Here is a 15,101-nt window from a genome sequence, read left to right on the forward strand (position 1 = left end):
TTAATTTAATTTATTTATTTTTATTTTTTTTCCCATTTATTTTATTGCATTTTAGGTTTTGGGGTACATGTGAAGAACATGCAAGATTGTTGCATAGGTACACACGAGGCAGTGTGATTTGCTGCCTTCCTCCCCATCACCTACCTCTGGCATCTCTCCCCTTGCTATCTCTCCCCAGCTCCCCAACCCGCACCGTCCCTCCCCTATTTCCCCCCAACTGACCCCAGTGTGTAGTGCTCCCCTCCCTGTGTCCATGTGTTCTCATTGTTCAACACCCGCATATGAGTGAGAACATGCGGTGTTTGATCTTCTGCTCTTCTGTCAGTTTGCTGAGAATGATGGTTTCCAGGTTCATCCATGTCCCTGCAAAGGACACAAACTCATCATTTTTTGATGGCTGCATAATATTCCATGGTGTATATGTGCCACATTTTCCCTGTCCAGTCTATCATTGATGGGCATTTGGGTTGGTTCCAGGTCTTTGCTATTGTAAACAGTGCTGCAATGAACATTCGTGTGCACATGTCCTTATAGTAGAATGATTTATAATCCTTTGGATATATACCCAGTAATGGGATTGCTGGGTCAAATGGAAGTTCTATTTCTAGGTCCTTGAGGAATCACCACACTGTCTTCCACAATGGTTGAACTAATTTACACTCCCACCAACAGTGTAAAAGTGTTCCTATTTCTCCACATCCTCTCCAGCATCTGTTGTCTCCAGATTTTTTAATGATCGCCATTCTAACTGGCGTGAGATGGTATCTCAATGTAGTTTTGATTTGCATTTCTCTGATGACCAGTGATGATGAGCATTTTTTCATGTTTGTTGGCCTCATGTATCTCTTCTTTTGTAAAGTATCTGTTCATATCCTTTGCCCACTTTTGAATGGGCTTGTTAGTTTTTTTCTTGTAAATCTGTTTTAGTTCTTTGTAAATTCTGGATATCAGCCCTTTGTCAGATGGGTAAACTGCAAAAATTTTTTCCCATTCTGTTGGTTGCCGATTCACTCTAATGACTGTTTCTTTTGCTGTGCAGAAGCTGTGGAGTTTGATTAGGTCCCATTTGTCTATTTTGGCTTTTGTTGTCAATGCTTTTGGTGTTTTGGTCATGAAGTCCTTGCCTACACCTATGTCCCGAATGGTTTTGCCTAGATTTTCTTCTAGGGTTTCTATGGTGTTAGGTCTTATGTTTAAGTCTTTAATCCATCTGGAGTTAATTTTACTGTAAGGTGTCAGGAAGGGGTCCAGTTTCTGCTTTCTGCACATGGCTAGCCAGTTTTCCCAACAACATTTATTAAACAGGGAATCCTTTCCCCATTGCTTGTTTCTGTCTGGTTTGTCAAAGATCAGATGGTTGTAGATGTGTTGCATTGTGTCCGAGACCTCTGTTCTGATCCATTGGTCTATATCTCTGTTTTGGTACCAGTACCATGCTGTTTTGATTACTGTAGCCTTGTAGTATAGTTTGAAGTCCGGTAGTGTGATGCCTCCTGCTTTGTTCTTTTTGCTTAGAATTGGCTTGGCTATGTGGGCTCTCTTTTGGTTCCATATGAAGTTTAAGGTGGTTTTTTCCAGTTCTGTGAAGAAGGTCATTGGTAGCTTGATGGGGATAGCATTGAATCTGTAAATTACTTTGGGCAGTATGGCCATTTTCAAGATATTGATTCTTCCTAACCATGAACATGGAATGTTTCTTCATCTGTTTGTGTCCTCTCTTATTTCGTTGAGCAGTGGCTTGTAGTTCTCCTTGAAGAGGTCCTTTACATTCCTTGTTAGCTGTATTCCTAGGTATTTTATTCTCTTTGTGGCAATTGTGAATGGAAGTTTGTTCTTGATTTGGCTCTCTTTAAGCCTGTTATTGGTGTATAGGAATGCATATGATTTTTGCACATTGATTTTGTATCCTGAGACTTTGCTGAAGTTGCTTATCAGTTTCAGGAGATTTGGGGCTGAGATGATGGGGTCTTCTAGATATACAATCATGTCGTCTGTAAATAGAGACAATTTGACTTCCTGACAGGGAGGTTTTCAAACGTGAGGGCTTTGGTCGCTAGAATAACTCTGCTCTGTCCCCACCCCAGTACAGGTCCTTATGTTTTACATAGAGTATTGGTTGTAGCAGTTAGAACCACTGGCTCTGAGCCCAGTTCTACCTCTTGTGGGCTCTGTGACTTTAGTAAGTTGATTAACCTCTCTGTGCCTTTGTTCCCTCATTTGTGCAATAGTCATAGCAGCACTTACATCCTGGGTTGTTGCTACGATGAAGTGAAGCGATATGTGCAAAAGTGTGAAGGACAGTGTCCGCACTGAGTATGTGCTAAATAAGTGTTAGCTGGACTCTGAAGGGAGTGTGACCGATGGGCAGGTCCTTCCAGAAGACCTGTTTCTCCTTCCTCCTCTGCTGTGTAGTTTAGCTCCGTGGATGCTTCCCAAGCCCTGAGCAGGGGTTGGATCTCTGCTGGGGTGGATCCCATCCTGAACCTGTCCCAGGAATACCCCAGCCTGGGGAAAGGGGGCTCCAGAACAGACAGTGGCTCCCCGAGGAGGGTGGGATCAGGGTGGTGGCACCGAACCGTGGTTTAAAGGACGAAGAGAGGTCCCTTAGGCAGAATGGTGGGGAGGAACTGCATGTGCACAGCAATTGGAATAGAAAGTGAAAGTTGGGAGCAAAGTGAGAACCTCACAAAGGGCCTTGAATGCCAAGCTAAGCAAGTCCCAGCTCTGCCAGTAGGCAGGGAGAGCCTCTGAAGGATTCTGGGCAGGGTGACCTGTTCATGTTGGTATTGCTCTCTTTCCCTCACTTTCCTTACAGAGTCTGCTATTGTGTCATTCTTGGGGTTCATTGCTGTGACCGACTTCCCGCTATCCAGGCAACGTCCAGAAGTTCTTGTCCTGCCTCCTCCCAGCTCCCTCCCGTGGTCTTGAGAGAAGTAGTCCTCAGTGGTTATTGAATTCGTTTGTGAATCCACCCAGTGAATGTGGACACACCTCCTATAAGATACTGGTCACCACGCTAGGCACAGTGAAGGGGCATCTGCAGAGGAGCTGCACGGGGATGCCACGTGGAAGGTGTTCTGTTCCCAGGCTCACTTGGCCATCTCAAGAGACTGTTAGCCAGAGTCGAAAGGGGAAAGTCTTTAAGAGACAGAGTTCTGCAGGAGTTCCCAGAGTGGATGATGGCCTGTTCCCCTGGGGTAGGCAGGTAAGGCTCAGTGTGGGAGGCGGGCCCTTGAGGGAAGGGAGTTCCAGGCACAGAGGTGGGAAAGCAGATGGCACATGTGAGGACAGCAGTGAGCTCCACTTGGCTGCCCAGAAGGGCGTGTGGAGGGATGGGGAGAAGTAAGGTTGGAAGGCTCATGAGCGTGGCTGGGTAGGGTGGGGGTGGTGGAGTTTTATTTATTTTCCCCTAATTAGAGGGGGCCATAGAGAGTTTTGAGCCATGCTTTGGTAAGATTAATTTTCACACACTGTGGTTTCTTGGAGAAAGGGCAAGTGGTGAATTTATCGGTCTTTAAGATGGGTCTGGGTCGTGGATCCATGTTTGCAGAAAGGTGACTTGTTATATGAAACCTCCGTAAAAACCCTCAGATTTCTGCCTTAATGAAGGAGGCAATATTTCTCCCTTGGATTCCTTAAAACTTGAGTTTCAAGTGGGGAATAGTGATGAATAATTTATTTCTTCTGGTGCTTGATCTGAGATCTCAAGGGAAAGAACAGGAAGGAATTAGTGAGATCTATATTACAATTTAATTGCTTGAAGGAAAAATATTATTTTTTATTGTTAGCCATTAGCTGCTTCTGGTTTTATTAAACTCGTGCCTGTGCTGAGCAAAGCATTAACCGCTGGAGCTCACCAGCTCCCTGAGGGGAGGAAACCCTCAGAATTGTCCCACCTTGTAAAGCAGGGGTGACTGCTGGGAGCGGGGCAGCCCTGGGGGCTCCGTCTGTTGGAGACATCTCTGGCCTGGAGCGCAGCCTCCCAACCTCAAGTCGCCCACGAGTCTGCCCACATTCTCAGGAGATGCTCTGGCACCGGCAGCTGTGGCCAAAGACGGCCAGGAAGGCCCCTGGCCCCTGGGTTGGGCAGACCTGAGCCTCTCCTAAGATGAGGAGTCTTAGCTGCATTGCTTAATCCGTCTCAGCAGATGAAGGCTTTTCATTTCTACCGGTAGTTGCTAGAGCTAAATGAAACACTGTATGTAAACAGAATACCCTTGTATTCAGTAGGTGCTCAGTAAAATCCAGCGTTTGGGTCCCAGTGAGGCACACTTCTCCAGGCCACGTCCCCTCCTTTGTTCTGGCTCTGGGTTCCAAGCTCTTGTCTACCACCTCGTGCCCCTCCTGCCTTCCTGAACTGGACCTGGGGCCTCCCAGGACACAGGGTGGAGGGAACCGGCCCGGGGCTGGGCTGAGCCCTCTGCTGTGCTGGACATTCACTGCTTGGTGCCTGCTACTTACCTGACAGTTGTGGCACCAGTGAGATTGGTGCCTGCCTTCGGGGAGCTCCCAGCTGGCTGGCTGAGGACAGACAAGTCACTGTCGTAGTGCCCCGTCTGCCACCTTCTTCTGGTTAGGTCTTCAACTTACCCAGCCTGGAGGTGAATCCCCTTGACCTCTGCTTGTCTCGTGCCACTCCTTCATGTTTCACTGCCAGTTCGGGTTTCGTGCACATCCTCTCCTTGGACTTGCACTGTGACCTTGGAGGCCCCTCATTCCCCTTTTACACATGGGAGCCACAAGCTCCTGAGGTGAGATGCTGACCTGTGGTCACATAACTGGGAATTTGGGCCACACAGTCCAGACCAGCTGAGAGCAGCAGAGCCTGGGGGCTTTCTTCTTCCTCAACCCACCCCCACCCCAGCTGACTGTCAGCCGCCTGCAGGGCTTCATTACACACACACGGCTTTTTAAACAGATGTGGGCCTACTGTGGATTGTAATGTTTTCATGGACTTGCCTTCCCTGACTTATTAGGAATCACTAATAAGCACGAGGGACTGCATGGCCCTGGTCCCTAGTGTCTGGGGAAGTAGTGAGCCAGTATATGTGCGTGCGTGTGTGTGTGTATGTATGTACATATATGTGTGTAGACACACACACATATATATACACACATACACACACACACACACACACACATATACACACACACACGTATATATATAGAGAGATGGGGGTCTCACTGTGCTGCCCAGGCTGGAATGCAGAGGCTATTCGCAGGCACGATCGTAGCCGCCATTCTGCCGCCCTTCCATACCAGCACCATTGTCCTGCACGTTTCATACTTACTAAGTGACCCTACAGCCCAGGTTTTTTGAGGCAGCGTCAATCTACTATGATGGTGAGAATTTAGCTCCTGCTGGTGTGTGTGCAGGACTGCGCTGTATGCCTCATGTCGCCCAGTCTATAATAACTTCTTCTATCCCAAGTCCCAGGTCGGAGTACTTGAGCAGCTTGCCCCAGCCACACAGCCTGTAGGAGGTGTAGCTGGGATCCTGGCGGCAGTGTCTGTCCCGCTTGGGCTTTCTTCCTGGGGTGGGGGTGCTGCCGCCTCAGCATGCCCCCTCTGCAGAAGCTTAATTCATGGGCTGAGCCCAGCTTGGTACCCAGGAGGTCAGGTCAGCAGGGCTTTCCTGGGCCAGCAGGGACACTGGGTGCAGCCCACTGAGAAGAGAAGGCAGAAAGCGTCTCTGCCAGGGTCAGCCGGCTCACAGAAAGGGAGTGAGGAGGTATAAGCTTGGTCCTGAGTCCACAGGGTGAGGTATGCGGAGGGGAAGAGAACAACCGTGTTCTGAACACCTACTGTGTACTGTGTGCTTTGCTGATGTCGTCTCTCCTTGTCACCCCTCCCCCAGTGCCCCATGTCTAAAGGGATAAATGGCTTAACCCCTGCTGTTTCTCACCTAGAGGGCCCACTCCCTCCATTTGGCCAACCCCCGCTGGTCTCTCAAACTCATTCAGGGCCGTTCTAGACCAGTCCTGACCCCAGATTGGGCCAGAGCCCTTTCTTGGGCTCCTCGTGTTTACGTCATGTTTCCTATCTCCCAAAGCATCTTCTCATCAAGGTCACTGAGTGGCATCGCCGTTTGGAGGGTTAGGTAAGGCAGCGATGGATGAAAAGACACGCTTTCCAGGTGGGGGCGCGGTGGTAACAGAGCCTGGCCTCGACATCCCAGGCTTCCCGCACCGTTCCCTCCCTCCTCAGTGCCGCCAGGGCGCCTGCTTTATGATGCCCACACCCTTAGCGACCCGAGGCCAGGACTGCTTGTAATCAGATTGCCTTCCTCCCCACTGAGCTCATGCTGCTGAGGGAATGGAAATTTGGATCTGTGGGCGGGGGTGAGAGGCTGCGCTGGGGGGGCAGCTCTGGCTGGGGCACTGTGGGACCAGGATGGGATGGGGTGTCTGGGGGAACACTCCAGAGCCAGGCTTAGCAGTTCTGGCCTCTGTCCCCAGGGGCTGCTGAGAACCATCTCAAGTACCTGGCCAGATGCCTGTCCCCCAGGGCTGGGCGTCCAGAAGGTTTGGGATGGTCAGCAGCAGAGAAGATGGATCTTCTGAGGTTGTTGGCCATGGTGGTGGCCTCCAGAGACAGACGGCCACCAGGGAGATTTGGGTTCAAGTCCTGTCACTGAGTTGACATGGGGCCATGGCAAGTCTTAGCCCCTCTCTACCTCAGTTTTCTCATCTGTAAAAGAGGGATAATAGTAGTCTCAGAGGGGGCTGCAGGGAGGATTAAATTATGAAACAGTGCCTGGAACACACGGTGCCACGATGATGTCCTTGTCTGTAGAGTGGAATGCACTCGGCCCTGCTCCTCTCTCTGGGTTGATACCAGGTCTCCATGACACACTCTGACACTGGGAAGTGCTGAGCGCCTGTGAGGGACATACCTTCTCTGGGAAAGGACGGCTATGGATGTAGAGGGATAGAGAATGGCTCTAGAGCTGCTTCTGGGGACAGGATGGGCCCTTGGGAGTCCATTGACAGACAGGCCAGTCTAGCCAGTAAAGACTGAGTGGGTTCCTAGAAGACTTTGGGGTTTGCTAGGGTGGCAGTGCCCACCGTCCAGAGCACTGGGCCTGCAGAGGCCTTGGGCAAGCGTGTGATTCCAGCCCAGTGGGGAGAAAGCAGGCCCTAGCTGGGATGGTCTGGGTTTCCCCAATTTCCCTTCTTCACAGCCAGCTTCTAGCCAAGCCCTCCAAAAACTCACTCCCACATGGGCCAGGGTCCCCCACTTCTACTCCGGCTAGGGCCCATACCCCTTGTGTCCCTCCTCCAGCTGCACCCCTGTAGGGTCATGTGTTAACGTGTGTAAAGCACATAGTAAGTGCTCAGTAATTGCTAGCTATGTTTATTGTTATGGTTATGTCTTTCACGTTATTACTACATTCTTTCCATGCACATCTCAAGTACATTGGATACCAATTGCTGTTTTATGGTTGTGTTGATTCCTTTTATTCTTCAGGCAGTGGGGAGCCATGGAGGGCTTTTGAGCAAGGATGTGACATAGGGTTGAGCTCCAGGATGCTGAATCTGGCAGTGAGTTTAAGCCTCATTACGTGGTGTGCTTAGTTCAAAAGGGGCTTTATTGTTCTATGGTAGTTTTAGAAATAGCTTTTTAAATCCTTCTCCCTTTAAATGGAGGAAAAGAGAGGTTGGATGAGAAGGAAAAGAAAGCTTGTGCTAGGAAAAAGGGAGGCAGCGTGAGGGGTCAGGTATTTAACAGAGATTATAACTGCAGAGTGGGGTGCAGGCTAGGTGTGACATTGCCAGACACTGTCCCCAGGTCAGATTATTGGTATGGAATTCCCTCTTCCTCCATGACCCCCGTCCGAATGGGCCTTGCTGCTGCCAATGGTGGGACTAGAGTAACGGTAATATGCATCTTTCTGTGCTTTCAGAGATGCAGCCGCTGGGGCGGAGCTGGTTTAACTGTGGAAGCTGGTCATGCTGGGTGGGTGTGACTCTGGGTTGGAGTGGGGGTAGAAGGGAGGTTGGTACTGGCCGTGAAAGGAATATAGAGGCCATTTAGGGAAACTGCAAATTCAGTAAGGTGGAGCTGTGCAGAAATGAAGGACCCTTTATTAGCAAATCCGAAGCTCGGCCAGTGTATGATTTGATGCTGGCTGAGTAGCTGCAGGGAGTGGCTGGTGGAAAAGGTGTAGAAGCTCCAGGGGAGGAGGAGGTTGTTGGGAGAGGGAGAGGGGATGGAGGAGGAGCAGGGGTGGAGGAGCTCATGGATGTGGGGGAACATGGAGAAGCAGGGGGCTCTCAGCTCCTCCCAGCCCATGTGAATCTGGGATCCTGGGTCCTGGGTCCTCCCAGGCTTCATCTCCAGTGATTCTGCTCATGGAGTTCAGTGTGGGCCCAAGATTCTGTGGGCAGCAGACAAAAGGCCAGACTCTGAGAAACATGGATAGGTTCACATGTGGCTCCTGTGGTGGCAGGAGAGAGGATGATAAGATGGGCAGGGCTAGGGTCTGTGGGCAGCAAGTGGTGAGAGAGGCTGGGCTCGGGCCCTGAAGCCCCACTGTGGGTGCAGCTGGGGAGGGACACAGGGGGGCTGTGAGCCCTACTGTGAGTGGCAGTAGGTACCCTGGCCTAGGTGGGAGTGAGTTTTTGGAGGGCTTTGGCTAGAAGCTGGCGGTGAGGAATGGTAAATTTGGGGCATGTGGGGACCCACCAGCTGGGTGGGGATGGGGGATGGGGTTAGTTCAGGAGCTGGACTGAGTGATCAGAGGCAGGGGCCTGCAGCCAGGGAGACAAAGGCAGGGCCAGGGCAAGCCTCACCACAGGGTGGTGTGGCGGCAAGGGCGTGGTGAGCCCTGCGGGGCAGGAGCTTGGAGGTGGGGCTGAGGTCAGCGTAGGCCTAGTAGCTGCCCTGCATGCCTCACTTGGAGCTCCGTAGGACCCTCTCAGGTCTCCCTGCTGGAAACAGAGCCTGGGGGTGGGAAGAGAGAGCTGTGGGGCTAAGTGGTCCCAGCCAATGGTGTGAGGGCTGCAGAGCAGGGAGCTAATACCACAGGTAGGGTGAGATGCTGAGACTCTGTTCACCCATCCACTTATTTGCTCATCAGATATTAATTAAGGGCCAGGCACTACTGAATAGGGGGCTTTCATGGGCTCCCTTCCTTTAAAAAAAATTTTTTTTTAAGAGACAGGTCTCACTCTGTTGCCCAGGCTGGAGTGCAATGGTGTGATCATAACTCATTGCAGCCTCAAACTCCTGTCCTCAAGTGATCCTCCCACCTCAGCCTCCTGAGTATCTGGAACTACAGGCGTGTAACCACCATGCCTAGCTGGCTTTTGAATTTTTTTTGTAGAGACGGAGATCTTGCTGTGTTGCCCAGGCTGGTCTTGAACTTCTGGCCTTGAGTGATCCTCCTGACTCAGCCTTCCAAAGTGTTGGGATTACAGGCGTGAGCCACAGCGCCCGGCCTTTCCCTTCCTTTTTGAGAGGCAGTGTGGGCACGTGCTTGAGGAGGAATGTGGGTCCTGGAGCCTGGGTTTGCTTCATCCCTGCTCCTTCACTGCTAGCTGGGCAACCTCAGACAGTTACTTGTGCTTCAGGAGTCCCAGTTGTAAAAAGGAGGAGATAACTGTACCCACCTCAAGGGGTTGTTATGAGGATTACACGTCTAGATTCATGCAGAGTGGTTGGAGTGGCACCTGGTTTTTATTATTCTTGCTCCAGCCACGCCCTTGACAGTTCTCGCATCATCACCACCTGTTTCTGGGGACACCAGCCCCTCTGCCGGAATGCCCTTTCCTCCTTCTCTTTTAGGCCAGTTGAAATGTCCTGCCTCCTGAGTCTCATTTTCCCAGCCGTAAACAGGGGTTGATCACCGCCGCCCTGCGTGCTTCTCTGGATGACTGAGGGAAGGGAGAGATGGTCCTGGCTCTCTGAGCAGTGCTGGACAGTGCAGCCTGCGCCGCAGTGTCCTGTTTGTTCTGTCACGTCCATTTCCAGATGCAGACGTTGAGGCCAAGAGGTGCTGTGGTGTTAAAGTGTCCTCTCTCCAGCCTCCACACTGACCATTTGGCGGCCAGTTTAGGCAGAGGCCGCTTGAGATTTGGTTCCTGGAGGAGCCCCTGCCATGTTTCATAGGAGACCAGTGGAAGCCATCCCAGCTGTGTCCTGCAGCACAGGTCTTCAAGAGGGAGGGCCTTGGAGCCCACCCTTTCCCCATTGTGTACTATGAGGGCAGTGGAGCCTGGAGTGGTGAGCCATCCCTGCTTGTGGCCCTGAAGATGTGGTGTTGTGGTGCTGAGTGTCGCTGGGTGGTGATGCTCCCTGGCCTGATGCCCTCACTGTGCATGTGCAGCTGATGTTTGATTCATGTTCTTCACCCTTTCTAGCCTGTGCTGGGGACCCAGAGATAAATCAGCTTCAGGCCTGACTCAGGGAGCTCACAGCAGAAGGGGCAGGCTGCTGGGTATCAGATAATGACCACACAGTGTGACTCAGGGTCAGGGAGCCCAGTGCAGGTGTGAGAGAGCTTCATTTAGGAAGATAGGGGCTTGTGTTGGCCAGACAGGAAGGGGAAAGGCATTCCACTTGCTACATGTAGCCCAGAGGTGCAGAGTGGCGGGGATAAACCGACACTGAAGGGCACCTGTGAGCAAGTAAATGCCAGTGAGGGCCAGGGCCCGAGGAACAGGCTGAGCTCCTGGGATCTCATCTGCTGAGGCCAGTAATGGGTGCTGAGATGCCTCTCAGAGGGGCCTGGGTGGTGGGGTGGGGTGGGGTAACATATCACAGATGCTACGCTGCTAGAGAGGAGAGGTCTGGCCTTGGGCTGTTACTGTAGGCCCAGAGAGGGGCAGTGTTTGCTCAGCGTGACACAGGGCATTGGTACTGCCTGTGGCCAAATGGAGAAGTAAGTCTTTGTTTGGCTAAGTGTTGAGAATGAAGACCTCTTGAGTGCTTGTCTTCTACTGTTCTCAGGCAGAAAGGTCACAGCGCAGGCCTTGCTGGGACTCCCCATGTCGGTGGTCACTTGCTCTGGTCTGGCTGGCTCTCAGCTCAGGATGTTTCTGGGTGGGAAGATACAGGAGGCTCAAAAGGCGGGTCAACTTGGTAGACAGTGGAGGGCTGCAGCCAGGAGGGAGGACTGGAACCAGGAGAGAGGGTTGGAGCCAGAGGACAGCTGGGGTAAATGCCTCTCACCTGGGGAAGGAGGGAAGCTGCCGTGAGTCCTGCCCAGACAGGTGGCGCCTCTGTAAAGCCTCTCCTGAGGCCTCCTTCCCCTGACTGGGCCTCGGCTCCTCTGCATACCCACTGCCCCCTTGCTTCGCCCCATCACAGCACTTACTGGTCTGAATTGAAACTCTCCACGTCTGTCTTTGAAATGCCTGTTGAATGGGTATTGAGGTGCACCTTTGGCCTGGTCTCTTAACTGGCTCACGCTGTGAGGGTGGAGTGTAAGGAGACCATCAAACGACCTGGGAGAAAGTGCTCAGGCATCCACAGAGTGCTACTGAAAGCAGAGGGCTTGAGGAAGAAGGTGGACCCCGGAGTTCTAAGACTACCGTGACGGTTTCATCCCCAGCCTTGCCTGGCCCGGAGTCCGGCCTGGGGTGTGGCTGGCGCCTCTGCACTATTCTTGGACCTTCATGGATTCTGCCAGTAGGTGTCCTCAAGGTGCCCCCAAATGAATTCTCTGCCATTGGGCAAGATCAGGCACTCAGCAAAAATTTAAAAACGAGTAGTACAGCCCTTTTAGGATTTTTCTGGCAGATTTTCTGGTTTTCTCCAGAAAACATCCCCCACACACAAAAACCAGTTTAAAAACTGTGCTTACTCAGCAGCTGTTTCCTGAGCGCCTCTTCTTGTAGACGGCATCATACAGGTGCTGTGGGCCTGCCCTGGAGGAGCTCAGGGCTTCATGGGGAAGGCAAGGCAGTCACTCACCTGTCAGCACGAGGCTAGGAGGAGCACCGTGCTGTGGAGGCTTGGGAAGGGCGTCGTCGTTCCCAGTTGGAAACAAGGAAGTCTCTGTGGAGGAGGGGGCATTTGGCCTGGGCACTAAGGAACGGGCAGGAGAGCAGAGAGGGTAGTGGGAAACGTGGCACAATTTCTGGGGGACCGGGTCTAGTCCCTAGTCCCTGGCTCAGCAGGACTGCACATCTGTATGAGGGAGAGCCCCTCCACCCGCCACCTCTTCCCTTTTCCCCACCTCTCCCTGCAAATTGCTCACAGCACATTTTATAGGGACTAGTCAAAATAGAGACTCAGACGGATTTATCCCCCGTGAGCCCACACTCGCATTCCTGGGCACAGGAGGGAGCGGCGGGCCCGTGGGATGTTTGCAGAGAAAACAGAAGTGAATGAGAGTCTGGTGAGGTGCTCACTCGGAATCAGGGAAGGAGCGGGTGTCAGCGCGCCACACGCAGGGCCAGAGCCTGCCGAGCAGGAAACGCACTGGGGCAGGGCCAGTCTGGCCTCCAGCAGGGCAGCCCCGGTTCCTCAGCCCAGACAGCACAGCACGGTGATCCCAATGGTTGGGTCCTCTGGGCTTGAGGTGGGGCTAGGGGCACAGCCGACTGCTTGTGTCTAGGACTCTTCCTTATCTATGATGTGGTGATGCCACCAGCTCCCAGGTTGGGGTGAGAGACGCAGGGAGGTCAGGCCCCATGCCTGGGAGCATCCACAAGTGGGAGCAGTTGTCACTGTCCCCTGGTCACATGGGGGCCTGGGGCTGAGAACATCCCATGACTCCCGGTTAACTGGAACCCCCATTAGCCAGGACTCCTGCCCACCGTCCTTCCCCTCGTGAAGGAGGTGTCCAGATGGTAAGATCCTGGCTGGGTGCTGGGTGGCGGGGGCTTTGACCTGGTGCTGCCCCTTTGTAGCTGGGGGGACCCATGGCGTGTAAGCAAGCCGTGTGGCTTGAGGGAGAAAACACACAGAACCCCTTGATAGCAGGGGGCCCTTCAGGAAGCTCCCTGGCCCTCACAGGGCAAGGAGAGCGGGGATGTACTTGGGTTTTCCTCAAGGGGCTAAACTGCAAGGGCTGACACAGGCTTGATGAAGCAGGGCTGGCTGGTTGGACCAGGGGATAGATGTTGCCTCAGAGTCTCCTTGGAATTGCTGGGAGTAGATAATTAGTGAAAGAACTCCATGGGAAGCCCTCAGGAGACTGTTTCTTTCCTTCCACTGCCCACCCCCCAACCCCCAAAAATATCTGAGAGACCCAGGTGGGCAGGTGGTGCCTTGCAGGGTATGAAAGGCCTTGGAGCTGGGGACTACTTCCCTCCTCCTCTGCCCAAGAGGCGAGCAGCCCTTTACAAGTCCAGCTCTCCTGCCTGGCTCTGGTTCTGCTCCCACCGTGATTCTCTCGTTTGCCTCCATCCTGGGAAAACCTTTCCTTAACTTCAGGAGATTCTGGGTTCCAGTCCACGCTCTGCTCCTCGGAGGCTGTGTCACCTCGCCCAAGTCACTTGGCCTCTCTGAGCTTCAGTGATCTCACTGGCAGTGGAGTAGCTCTGGGAGCCTCCTATACACAGCTCTGGAATCCACTGTGTATCAGGGCAAAGAAAGTGCTCCACACTTTTAGGAAGTTCAGTTAGGCGACAGACACGGTGATCCTGCAGGCCACAGTCCTACCTCGCTAGCATGGTCTCCTTTCATGATCTGGCCACAGCAAACTTGCTGCCCCACCCCCACCTCTGTTCAGGCCCCCGGAACATTTCCTGCCCTCTGAACCTGCCGTACGTTCTCATGCTTCTGCGCCCTTGCGTGGTCACTCTTTTCTTGGCTAGAGAACTCCTATTTCTCTCTCAAACCCAACTCAGATGCTCCCTCTTCGACTCCTTCCTGTTTCTTTCAAGCAGAGTCAGCTTCCCTGAGCAGAGGTGAACACCGTTTTCCCTGTGTTCCAGTTTATCTGCTCCTCTCACTGCCTCCCCCACAGGCTGTGAGCTCCCCAAGGAGAGGGAGAGGATCTGATTCCTCTGTGCCTCCAGTGCTCGGCTCAGGGTCTGCACCAACCAGGCAAGGACCATTTTCCTGTGCTCACAGGGACTTCTGCTCTCTTTCCCACCCTGTATTCCCACTTTGGAGGGAAAAAGCACTGCGGATGAGAACAAAGCCATGTCTTCCATGCGAGAGGCCGGGGCCTGGTGGAAAGTGGAGCGGGCTGAGCCGGAGAGGAGAATTGTGCTGTGCGGTGCTGAAAGATAAGAAGGGCCAAGGTCTGACTTGGCAGTGCGCTTCCTCCCTCATTTTCTGAATACCCAGCTTCAGGGCAGTCATTGCTCTGCTCCCTGGGGTAACAGTGGAGCATGAGAGACACCTCCTAAAGGGGCTTTGCAGTCTGGTGGGAGAGATGGAAGGAACAGTGACCAAGGTGGGCAGGGGGGATCACGGATGCGGGAGTGGAGAGGGGCCAGCATGCAGCCTGGTGAAAGAGGAGAGAGGGAACTAGATGAAGCGCCGGGGCAGAGGGGAGGGCAGGAACCTGTGCATAAGACAGAGTGGGGGGAATATGAGGTGGGGCTGGCCACTGGCCCTGCTGGAGGGCTCAGCAGGGAACACTTCCTGAGGCCAGATGGCTCGGCAGAGTGGCAGCGGCTCTCAGCAGAACTGGCTGCGGGGCGGAGGACAGATTGCAGGGCCAGTCAGGGGCAGAAGCCTCAGACCGTGGTAGCGGTGGCCAGCACTGAAGCTGCTGGGGAGAGGAGGGGATGGGTTAGGACCCACTATTTGAGACCTGACGACTGGCTGGATGTGAAAGCTGAGGGCGAGGGAGACAGTCACAGGCAAGGAGGGAAGTGACAGTTGTCTCAGGAAATAACTTGTTGGAAGAGAGGGGGAAAAGCACAAAGAACTCAGCAGGGATCTCTGCAACTCAGGGTAATTTTGGCTTCGGAGAGCTGGCCTGCTAATCAGATTGTAAAAATCAGGTACCAGGGTTTTTGCAGAAAATGCAGCAGATCAAAGCCAGGGTCGATTAGGCTCTGATTAAACATTGCCGAGGAGGTCAGACTCATTACAGAGGAATGTACACAGGCCGGCAGCGCTGACGGGGGATAATAACAGATCGCGCCCGACTGCGCAGACACCACGGCGCTCTGGGGACGCGGTCCTCCGCG

General features: G+C 53.0%; 1 protein-coding gene and 1 non-coding gene across 4 annotated transcripts in view; both read left to right on the forward strand.

Annotated features, from left to right (window-relative positions):
* The window catches only part of GLIS1 (GLIS family zinc finger 1), a 237,998-nt gene that overhangs the window by 41,542 nt on the left and 181,355 nt on the right, over positions 1-15,101 (forward strand). The gene's annotated exons all lie outside the window — the stretch shown is intronic.
* Positions 11,712-11,775, forward strand: LOC116564203. Its single transcript, XR_004274789.1, has one exon. It is a non-coding gene; the product is annotated as a U7 small nuclear RNA (small nuclear RNA).

The sequence above is a fragment of the Sapajus apella genome, unplaced genomic scaffold, assembly GCF_009761245.1.
Source record: "Sapajus apella isolate SASKATOON/1434 unplaced genomic scaffold, GSC_monkey_1.0 scaffold36, whole genome shotgun sequence".
NCBI classification, from domain to species: Eukaryota; Metazoa; Chordata; class Mammalia; order Primates; family Cebidae; genus Sapajus; species Sapajus apella.